At 48.9% G+C, this 7,678-nt stretch overlaps 1 long non-coding RNA gene across 1 annotated transcript; it reads left to right on the top strand.

Moving 5' to 3' along the window:
• Window positions 1-1,060: 1,060 nt before the first annotated feature.
• Window positions 1,061-2,357, top strand: LOC103346698 (uncharacterized). Its single transcript, XR_515923.4, has 3 exons — window positions 1,061-1,296; window positions 1,395-1,557; window positions 2,085-2,357. It is a non-coding gene; the product is annotated as an uncharacterized lncRNA (long non-coding RNA).
• Window positions 2,358-7,678: the final 5,321 nt, after the last annotated feature.

Genomic DNA, 7,678 nt, shown 5'->3' with positions numbered 1-7,678 from the left:
GCCTAACAGTGTGCATTCTGCAAGTTGGAAGGACAAGGACATGGGCATGGGCATGGGCACAGGAGGGCCCAAGCTGCCCCAGGGGGAAGGCTCAGGGACAAATAGTTTCCTTTTAGCTCCCCCTGAGGGAAGAAGATCAATGGGGCTAATGTTATATCTTAATGTTAGCCGTCTCAAAGCACACTGGACAGCGGAGTAAGGGAAAGGGTTTATTGGGGAACACCCTACAGACCGGAGTGAAGGGGCGGCGAAGGAAAAAGGGAGAAGGAGACTGTGAGAGAGAGAGACAGAGGAGGGAGAAGAGAGATGAGAGGAGAGAAGCCTAGAGAGTGCAGGAGAGAAGGACCAAGAGCCAAGAGACCAGAGGAGGAGGCTAGAGAGAGGAACCGAGAGAGAGCAGGACAGAAGGGGCAAGAGCCCAGAGGAGGAGGCTAGAGAGGGGAACCGAGAGAGAGCAGGACAGAAGGGGCAAGAGAGCCCGTGTTCAGAACAGGCCCTTTTAAAACTTTGCCTGAGGGCGGGCAGGGAAGCAGGAGCAGCGAATCCCATTAGGATGGGGGTGGAGCCTGGCTCAGGTAGCTGGGCCATGCGGCCACCTGGCTACAACTGCGCCAGTTTCCTAACAGCTAAGGAGCCCTCTGACTGGCTCCTTATAGACCCAAATGTCCCCCGGGGAGCTCTCGGTTACCCTAGAGAAAGAAAGGGAGGAAGTCAAGTTATTGCTCAGCAACGATAACTTGCTCAACACATTCTCTCTATTGCTTACAAAAAAGGGGCTTTCTCTGAGAGGCAGCGTAGCATTAAAGGAGTGTCAGGAGAAACAGCTAGAAAGATTTCCAGAGCTCCAGGCCTGTGCAGTTAGTCCTGGAGTTCGGATTTACTCCTTTCTGCATGTCCTCCAGGAATGGGAAGAGACCTGCTAACTGAATTAGGTGCTACCGTGCATGTTGGAATGTAAGAAAATCCAGGTAGACAGTTGCACAAGGTGCATCAAGTTCTGTACTGCTGTGTTTCTGTGACAACCAGGCAGACCCCGGTGGCTGATAACACTTTGTGCACTTCAATGGGCCCAGAAAGGCTGATACATTTCCTGCTGGGTAACTGGCTGACTGGCGGCCGCTACTGTGGAAACCCCCTACAAAAGCCAACTCCCAAAGTGTTGGGCTGCTGCTGTTGTGGTTGGGGCTACCCCTGTGCTGGCTGATAAAGAATGTCCCATCTTCCTACCGCTCCACCAGTTCCTTCCAGCCCTGGGCCCTGCACAGCCAAGCTGAGATCTGACAGCTGGCATAGTGGGTGAGTACTCCCAGTCCCCCACTGGAGGACATGTGGCCTCCAACTAGATGATGATATCCATGGAGGCAGACTTGGTCACCTCCCTCCTTTACCCCCAGAGGAGTGGGAACCGGTGGATGGGGTCTTCAAGCCTTGGAAAAGGCCCTGCATATCCTGGAGGACGTGCTGCCCGAGGAACACTGGGCCAGTGCTGGTCAGATGGGTGGATGTTCCTTAGGGCACTGAAGCAGCAGCGTAAAGGCACTAGCCAGTGATGTCCAGGTATGAGAACTACACAGTGTGGAAGAACGGGTACGGGCGTACACTTTGGTGCCATGAGCAGGATTCTTTTCAGACCAGTATGGAATTTGAGGGTAAACATCCACAAGTATTGGTGCTTGGTGACTATGGGCCTTGTAAGCCTGCCACCCCCACCAAGAGTGGGCTAGACCCTTAAGGCATCCTGGTCTGGCTGAAAAGCCCATGAGAGCATTTCAGGCATGGAAAGCCAAGACACTGTGGCAAAAAATGTTCTACATGAAGGATCTCTGTGAGTGAGATCCCAGTGGAGAGGAGAGAACTTCTACTTTGCTTATGGCCTTGTATGAATACTAAAGTTGTTTGTGGATTCAAAAGGCTTCCATAGCCTAGGCAGCTCATGTCAAGAGCCTTGGGTGATGACTGAAATCATACCTAAGAGTGTTAACTGGGGCCTGCGCTGTGGTGCAGTGGGTTAACACCCTGGCCTGAAGTGCTGGCACCCAATATGGGCGCCGGTTTGAGACCTGGCTGCTCCACTTCCTATCCAGCTCTCTGCTATGGCCTGGGAAAGCAGTAGAGGATTGCCCAGGTCCTTGGGCCTCTGCACCCACATGGGAGACCCAAAAGAAGCTCCTGGCTCCTGGCTCCTGGCTTCAGATCGGCGCAGCTCCGGCCGTTGCAGCCAATTGGGAAGTGAACCACTGGATGGAAGACCTCTCTCTCTCTCTCTCTCTCTCTCTCTCTCTCTCTCTCTCTCTCTCTCTGCCTCTCCTCTCTGTGTAACTCTGACTTTCAAATAAATAAAAAATCTTTACAAAAAATAAGAGTGTTAACTGGTAAATTAACAATGGGAGCCACTGTGTACTAACACCCCATGCAGGACCTCTGTCTTCAATGAGTTGTATTATGAGATTTAACTGTAAAACTTGTTCTCAAACAGTTTGTGTGTGTATGTGTGTGTGTGTGTGTGCAAACTGTTAAAATCTTTACTTATTATAGAGTTGATCTTCCATGTACAAAGTTAATTGAAAATGAATCTTAATAGAGAATGGGACTGGGAATGGGAGAGGGAGGCTATGGGGTGGGAGTGTGGGTGGGAGGGTGGGTATGGTAGGAAGAATCACTATATTCCTAAAGTTGTATTTATGAAATTTGTACTCTTAATAAAAGGTTTCTTTGGAGGAAAAGTTAATTAATCTAAAAAGAAAAAGGTAGGCTGGAGCTGATGATTCACCCACTATTGTGAGAATGGCATTGCATGGGCTCAGAGAGATGTCCACGCAGGGAGATGCCCAGATAGCGCTAGGGGCCACAGGGTGGGTCTTCCCAGCTGCCTTCCCATCCATGCCAGATCACCACAGGCTGAGACCCAAGAACAGGACTTGCTGGTTGCCTTTGGGGAGGCAAAGGAGAATAAGAGAGTTGTCCAGACAACAGCTGATGCTGTGGGGTGTCTTTCTTACTGCCTGTGGTGACCTCTGCCCCAGGCCAGGCACTCCACCTCCCCTTCTTCTGGAAAAAGGAGGGGGAGGAATAGAAAGAGGTGACTAAGGCAGCTGTGGAAACAGCAGAGACCTTGACTGAGACGGCCCTGATTAAGTAACAAGGAAAGAAGCTCCAGCACCAGGGAAAAGAGTCAAAGACCAAGATAATGTAAAAATGTGCTACAAGAAAAGCTGCAGAATGCTTGTGGGGGTGGGTGAGGCCCTGAGCCGGGGCACCTGCTGGGGCTGCAGACAGGTAAATGTTGGCTGCACATATGAGCTGCAAATTCCATGGTCAGGAGACACCCATGGCTCGCAGCAGTGACTGATGGCCTGGAGGGCATGAAGAGATTGCACAGACCATTATCCGGTTGGAGAAAGCTGGCATCGTGTGCCCCACGCACAGCCCCACTGTTTTTCATGGGCTGATAGCCAAGGACTTGGTCTCTGGGGAAAGACTTCCCGCTGCTGCTTTGTTCAGTTTTATCCATGATGTGATGCTACCATCTGATTCCCTTGTGGATTTAGGAACGACAGCTGACACTTGAAGGTGTGCCCTGCATTCATGGGGATGGGCACTTGATGGCAGCAAGGGGCAAGGACGTGGCTTGTCTGTCAAGTCCTTGGGAGTTCTTTGGTCACCTGAGCAGTGGGCTTTTCCAAGGCCCACTACAGTGACGCAGTTACAGGCCTTTGTGGGCATCCTAGGGTCATGGCAAGTGTTTCCTATCTAACACCAATACTTTGCCCCATATACCAATTGTGCCAAAAGGGGGCAATATGGGGATGGACTCTTGAGGCTAAGCAGGACTTTGCGACCACCAAGAGCGTGGTGGCCCAGGCACAGGTATTACAAGTGGTGGATCCCACCAAGCCTTTCCAACTGGATGTTACTATTACAGATGCTGGTTTTAAGTGGGGACTGTGGCACCAGGCAGGAAACAGATAAATTCCTGTTGGGTTCAAGTCCCAACTTTGAAAGAGAGCCAAGTTGTGATAACTCCCTTATTGAGAAGCAATTAGCAGCTGTGTATGCTGCTTTACAGGCCTGTGAGCCTATAACTGCCCGTAGGAAAGCTCAAGTGCAAACCACAAATCCCGTACCTGGCTGACTGCAGTCCTGGGTGACAGCATCAAAGATGGGAGTAGCTCAGATGCCCACCCTGGCCAAATGGGAGTCGTATCTAGATCAGAGGGTAGCTATGAATACTAGTCCCTCTCCCAGGAGCTGCAGTCCTGATGAAAGTGCTCTGGGTGTTCCGAGGGTTAACTCTATGGTTGGCCCAATGGAAGCAACAAAACTGGTTTGTAGGCCATTTACCAGTATGGGCACAAGCCATATGGAAGAATCTATGGGACCTGGGTCCCACAACACAGGTCACCATATGTCATTTCTATGGACACAGTCCACTGCTGGCCCCTGGGAATGATGAGGCTGATGCTTTAGCCCAGCTTTGTAGCCTCTGGGTGCCCAGCATGGACAAGGCTACATGGCCTCACAGGAAACTGGGAGCTGTTGATCCCTGCACCATGAGGTATGTGGCCCAACATTGGAGAATGGATATTACCCCCAACAAAACAACCCAGGCAGTTTAAGGATAACCAGGACGTGCAAGAGCTCATCCAAAGTGGTTTGGGTTGCTGCCTACACCTGGTCATGTGTTGTGTGAGGAAGATCCCCTAGCTGTGGCAACGTGGTTTGTTTTATTTTGTTTTTTCCTGCATGTTTCTTACAGTCCACAAGCTGACCAGACTAGCCTCAAGGGGCAGATGTGCCAGTTGAACCAAGAAGCTCACTTGTTAAATGAGCAACCCAGGAAGACAGGGATGTCCCCATTACATACATCCAGGTTAACAGTGATGATAAACTCTTATAGCCACAGAGTGGCCTAAATGGTCTTGTATTTTTGCCAGCCCCCTCTCCTTTGGTAAAAGGAGGAAAAGCTAATCAGTTGTGGCCCTGGTTGATCACAACTAATTTCACTCCCTGGGTAGCCTTGCTTGTCCCATGGGGGCAGAAATACAATACCAGTTTCAAGTGAAATCCATGACGATTACCTAGCTGAGCCTAGTAACGGTGCAGGTTCCCGGACATGACAAAGAACCTGTACTAGGGGAAACATATGTGTTGGCTGAGTGGCCTGTCCCTCAACTGCTGATAATGTTAACCAGCTAAACACAAGAGAGACTCATATGCCTTCATGCGTAATGTGCCACACTGCTAGGTGTGCACTGAGTTTCTTGCAGGAGCAGTGGGCGCATTCCCATGATGCGTCCACCCAGCAACTGGAAAGAAATCAACCTGTTTAAGGGGTGGGAATGTTATAAAATAAGAAAGTACAGGTAAACAGCTGAATAATGTGTATTTAATGTATTATTCTGTTATCTGTTTCTATAACAACCAGACAGACCCCAGTGGCTGATACATTTTGTCCTGGGTAACTGGTTGGCTAGTGGCCACTGTTGTGGAAATCCCCTACAAAAGCCAACTCATAGTGTTTGTTGGGCTGTTGCTGTTGTGGTTGGGGCTGCTGCCATTCTGGCTGATAAAGAACGTACCATCTTCCTACTACTCTGCTGGTATTCTCCCAACCCCCTGCCCCGCACGGCATGGCTCAGATCTGACACTGTGTCAAGACCAAGTAGAACAGGAAGTTCCAAGGAGCCAGGGGCCAGAATTCTTGGCTCTCCTCTAAGAGGCACCTAAAGATCCTAAAACCACTCTAGATGATATTTTAGCTTGGGTTAATCCAGAAGTATGGACCCAGGGTTCATCCATATGAACCAGGATATTGGGTCAACTTAGACTTGGAAACTGGGCCTTTCTCAATATCAGTTACATTGCATCTGGGCCCTATTTGATTCTTCTCTTAAATTATAAGATGTGATTCTTAGGATCCGCCATACCCAATGAAGAAAGATCTTAAGCCTACCCTAACCTCCCAATAGCTACCCATGAGAAGTGGTGTCACATCTAAAACTGCACTTCAAAAGAACCCGCTATTGGGCTGGCATAGCTGTTAAGACACCTGCATTGCCATATGAAAGTTCCTGGGTTTGAGTGACAGCTCCACTCTCCACTCCAGCTGACCGCTAATGTGCATTCTGGGCGGCAGAGGGTGATGGTTCAATTGTTTGAGTCCTTGTCACCCATGTGGGAGACCCAGATTGAGTTCTAGGCTCCCAGCCTCACCCAGACCCAACTGTTGTAGGCGTTTGGGGAGTGAACCAGCAGACGAAGAATCTCTGTTTCTGTCTCTCTCTGCCATTGAAATAAAATGAAAATACATATAATAAAACAAAACATATACACACCATTTCAAAAGCAACAACATTGATAAATATGCTTCTAAATGCGTTGCCATGTTGCTGATAGCTTCCGCAGGGAGGGAGGACTTTGTAACCAAGAGTGTGGGATTTAGGCAAGAGGGCAGAGAATCTGTTTACTGGTCACAGCTTAATTTTCAGAAGTTCCAGGAAAGCTTATCTCGCCACATGGTACTTGAAGGGAACCAGACCACCAGGAAAACTGAAAGAAACAAGTCTGAGTCAGGGTTTTAAACATAGGATGAATGAAGACGTGCTGGGCGGGTGTTTTGGTGTAGCAGGTTAAGCTGCCACCTGCCACACCGGCATCCAATTTGTATCCCAGCTGCTCCACTTCCAATCCAGCTCCCTGCTAATGCACCTGGAAAGGCAGAAAATGTTGACCCAAGTCCTTGGGCCCCTGCACCCACATAGGAGACCCGGAAGAAGCTCCTGGCTCCTGGCTTCAGATTGGTGCCACCCTGGTTGTTGCAGCCATTTGGGGAGTGAACCTGCAACTGAAAGATTCTCTCTCTCTCTTCCTTGCTCTGTAAATAAAATGAATCTTTTTTTAAAAAGCAGATCTGTGTTGCTAGAGCAAGAAGGGCCTTCCTCCTGCTCCTCCTCTTCTGCACCCTGGACACTCCCCTACCCTTGCTATAGAAGCCCCGGGAAATCGCTCCTAGGGAGGTAGTTTCTTTAGGGAACCCTGTCTTCCCACTGTCTCCTTCACTTCCCACGAGACAGTAACTGCTTCCTCTGAGCAACTCTCATTTGAGGCTGATTATTCAGGGGCTGTTCCGAGGGGATGGCTCCTTCTTCTACTGACAACTTTCAGAATTCACAAGAAAAATTGCAATCAGTTAGGAAAAAAAAAAAAAAAAAAAAAAAAACCAAGCAACTCACATAGAGAGGAATGGCCAAGAGGAAGGAAATCTCCAAAAGTAAAGCCCAAAACGGGAGATGCTCCAAATTAGTAAAAAGAAATTCAACTGAAAACAATGAGCTGTCGTTTTGTGTCTACTAAACAAGCCACAATCAGGAAGCCAGATAATATATGACCTGTGACGTGTAGACAGGTGCAGCAGAGTGGTCTGGCAACAATGAGCCAAAATAAGTCAACATTCTTTCTCCCAGAAATTCCACCTGTAGGTGCCCCCCACAAATAAATGCCTAAGCAGCTCCATAAGGGGATGGGTAGAAGGATATTCATGTTCATGTTCCCTGAAACCTGTGTTGGCTAGGACTTGAAGATTACTGGGTGCTCATTGTTAGGAGAGTGAATAGGCAAAAATGTGGTAGATGCATACCTTGGAACATTAGAAGGCAATTAATTATAAACAACAGATTGA

The sequence above is a fragment of the Oryctolagus cuniculus genome, chromosome 2 (genome assembly GCF_964237555.1).
Source record: "Oryctolagus cuniculus chromosome 2, mOryCun1.1, whole genome shotgun sequence".
In the NCBI taxonomy this organism is placed as follows: Eukaryota; Metazoa; Chordata; class Mammalia; order Lagomorpha; family Leporidae; genus Oryctolagus; species Oryctolagus cuniculus.
Note: the sequence above shows the minus strand (reverse complement) of the source record. Positions and strands in the feature narration are given on the sequence as shown.